Source organism: Phacochoerus africanus, chromosome 4 (genome assembly GCF_016906955.1).
Source record: "Phacochoerus africanus isolate WHEZ1 chromosome 4, ROS_Pafr_v1, whole genome shotgun sequence".
Taxonomy (NCBI): Eukaryota; Metazoa; Chordata; class Mammalia; order Artiodactyla; family Suidae; genus Phacochoerus; species Phacochoerus africanus.
Genome location: NC_062547.1, coordinates 130605312 through 130609109, shown reverse-complemented (window position 1 = coordinate 130609109; position 3798 = coordinate 130605312).

Here is a 3798-nt window from a genome sequence, read left to right as displayed (position 1 = left end):
AGTTTATATATCATTTATTTTCAAAATAGAGTATTTCTATTTAAAATGCATTATATTCACTAATCTTATTATAGTCATGAAATTACCAGTCATTTTGTAACTATAGATTATAAATTATTTTGAAATTTTTATGTTTAATGATGTGACTATTTAACTTAGAAAAGACATCCATTTTAATCTCTCTATCCAGAGAATGATAAAAATTCACCTTTGCCCTCATAGAACCACCAACACAACAAAACGTCTTGCTCAGCTCAAAAATTCACGACAGGCTTCCTTTATTTTTATTTCAATGAGGTTCATTTCATTAGTTATTTCTTTATTTTTTTCCACCATTCATTGAATTCACTCACTTAATTGAATATTTAGTCTGTGCCAGGCCCTATTGGACACAGAGAGAGAGAGAGTGTGTGTGTGCGTGTGTGTCTGTGTGTTGCTTGCACAATGGACAAGGATTTTGAGAGGTTTCTATACCCTTCCTGAAGTACATAGAACATTGGAGGAGAGATCAGAAGATTAAGAATTGAGATCAAGACAGGAGAGAACGGAGATATGAGAAAAGTACACACATTTCCCTTACAAAAGAGCTAATATCAGGCCACTGAGTAGCAAGAAAGAATTCTCAACTTCAACTATAGAGTCTAAATATGCCTGTCGAGTCACTTCTTTAACCCGTTAAGTCACATCTTCATCATTATCCTTCACCAAGAAGACACCACTTTGGAACTTGATGTGACTGTGTGTTGAAAATAAATGACAAATAAGAGACAGTCAGCACCATTTGTCCTTAGTCAATGCAGGGAACGTTTAGCCATTCTAGAAACATTCATCATCATGAGCTGTCAGCCTGGTGGAAAAACGATTTCTCTTAGGATGTGCCCATTTAGGTACAGGACAGTATTTGTGTTTCATAGACAACCCATGGAAATTATTAAAAAAATAAGTTAATCTTAAACAACTGAAAATTATTGAGGAATGTATTTGCTGCTTAATTTTAGGGAAGAAGAGAATTATTAACTACAATCCAAGCAAAAGAGAAGAAACTTGATCTTGGAGAAGTGTAATATGTGGCAGGTTGAAAATAAGGAGAAAATTTTAAATAGAGCAATTCAAAAAGGCAAACAATTTTGTTGGTGTTCTTAGTCTTAAATATAAACACTCAGTGTATACCACACAGAGAAAAAAATGCTCACAATCTGCCAGACACAGCTCCAACAGTGAATTATTGCTTGTCCTTTTAAGACATTGATTATTATTTTATTATTCAATGAGAAAGTTTGTGAGATGCTTGCTGAGTCTAAAAGCAATTCAGCAAGAATTTGAAGTCCCAGAAACTGGCAAGATGGAGCTACCATCCTGCTTTTCATGTATCACAGTTGTTATTTATCATTTAGAAAGGATGATTTTGGAGTTCCCGTCGTGGCACAGTGGTTAACGAATCCGACTAGGAACCATAAGGTTGCGGGTTCGGTCCCTGCCCTTGCTCAGTGAGTTAAGGATCCGGCGTTGCCGTGAGCTGTGGTGTAGGTTGCAGACACGGCTCGGATCCCGCATTGCTGTGGCTCTGGCCTAGGCCGACAGCTACAGCTCCGAATGGACCCTTAGCCTGGAAACCTCCATATGCCGCGGGAGCAGCCCAAGAAATAGCAAGACAAAAAAAAAGGAAAGAAAAGAAAGGATGATTTTGGCCATTCTGACTCTCATTAAAAAAGAAGTGACATGAATTGTAAACCCCAAGACTGGGTAGAAAAGAAAGCTATTGAAGAGAATGAAAGATAAAAAGCATGACTAAGTGCCTTAACTAATGTCATTCTTAATTTTAGTTACAATTAATATTTAATTATTTGCTTTCATTTAAGGGCTTTAGTAAACACAAAAGCTTCTAAATTGGATTCTATAGTTTAATTACTAAATCAGTTTTGGTGATCTATTCCACAAGTGTAAATATTACAAATAAAAAAAGAAAGAAAGAAATAACAGTTACATTCCCATATCTCCTTCTTCAGAAGTATATTGTTTAAGAGACAGAAATGCCGTACACATTATTATAAGGATTTATTATTCCCAAGTTATGGGATGACTATACCCATCCTTCTAGGATCCATCTTTCAATCTGTTTTCAAAGAAACAGACATTTAGCAATAAAATATTGATTAACAACAAGACAACTTTGTCAAGAGAAAACCATTTTCTATGTAGTAGACATTAGCTGTCCCTTTAATCAAGATGCAGTTTGATCAAAGGGAGGCTGCCTGAGGCTGCTCCAAGAACAAATGTATCCTCAGGATAGAATGGTTCCCGAAATAAGCTGTCATGTTTGGTTTCTTTCTGTGGGTATATTGAGTTTCCTGAATGACCCTCCTGTCCTTTCACATGTGGCAGATGCAGAAGATCAGCAACCAAACCAAACCCCTGCCAGTGGAAGTGACTGGTCCCTTAGCACTGTGGGAAATATTTTCATTTGTCTCTTGATTTACCTAATGCCATTAAAAAAAAAAACATAAATCTCACATGGAAGTTTCGTGAATTTTGCTTATGAAAAAGAAAAAAAAAATGAAGCGAAGAGTCAGACTCCAAGAGTTGAAGATGTACAGGAGATCAAAACCACAAATGAGGTGATGCCATAGCTTGTCCTGAGCTAAGAAAACTGCTTAAAATAAGATATTTCCCTGGTTAGTCTACAACTTCAGAAATGAACATGTAAAGGTTAACTCATAGCTCAGCTATGTTTCCTCAAGACTTTTTTGTATCTTTTGAAACTTATCTTTAAACACACCTTCACAACATGACATGATTTGTTTTTATTAGTAGAAATACCAAATTTTGCTGGCAAGGACGCCTTCAAAGTCTATTAGCCATTTGCTGTTTTCAAGTATTGAAACACTGCATTACATTACCTTCAATGTAGTATTGAGTTCAGGAGTAAAAAACCAAGTATTTAATGGTAAACTTGTCTCCTTACTGATTGCTTATAAGATCCAACCGTTCAGTTACTCCCAGTAGGTATAAATAAGTACTTTATAGAAATTTCCAAAAGATATTTACTAAAACTATAATGTTTAAAAAAACTGTTCTAGAGAAAAAAGTTTGTTGTGTTTGCAGGCTCTTTGATACAGAAAAAACATAAAAGAAAATCATTAATCAGATTGTATGATTCAGTATTACCCCCCAACTCTAGTATTAATGGTCCACTAGTGACTGTTGACTGGATACAAAACTGCTAGGTAGAACATAGTTAATAATCTTGGGTTAAAAATGATTTTATCTGGCAAACATTATGGCACATGACTATGTTTCAGAGTACTTTAAACATCAAGAGTCTATGTAAGATACTTCATTAAATGTCCCTGTATGAAAATTTGAGTTTGTACATCAGATAAATTAAGGATTGGTTTATTTGCAATATTGAATGTTTAGTCATTTCCTGAAAAACCTCAGCTTTTTTAAGGGGAGGTCCAAGTACTCCTTCAATTATACAGTTTTATATTGTAAAGACTTGTGCATTTGGCCATAATGAGGATACATAGCTGGCCTCAGATTTTCAAAGGACTATCTTTTTCAGCAAAGTTGAAAAATTATGATTCTTGAGTGTAATACCATCCCTCACTATCAAATGTAATTTGATTTACAATACATTGATTTAGTTTGTTTTGCCAAGAAAGTATACGCACATCAGAGAAAAATGCTGCTATAAAATGACAAATATATATGTGTGCTGAATATGAGAATGAATGGACTCAGAACCTTAGGAATTTCGTTACAATAAATTACAATATCTCTGTTTTTATACATAATTTA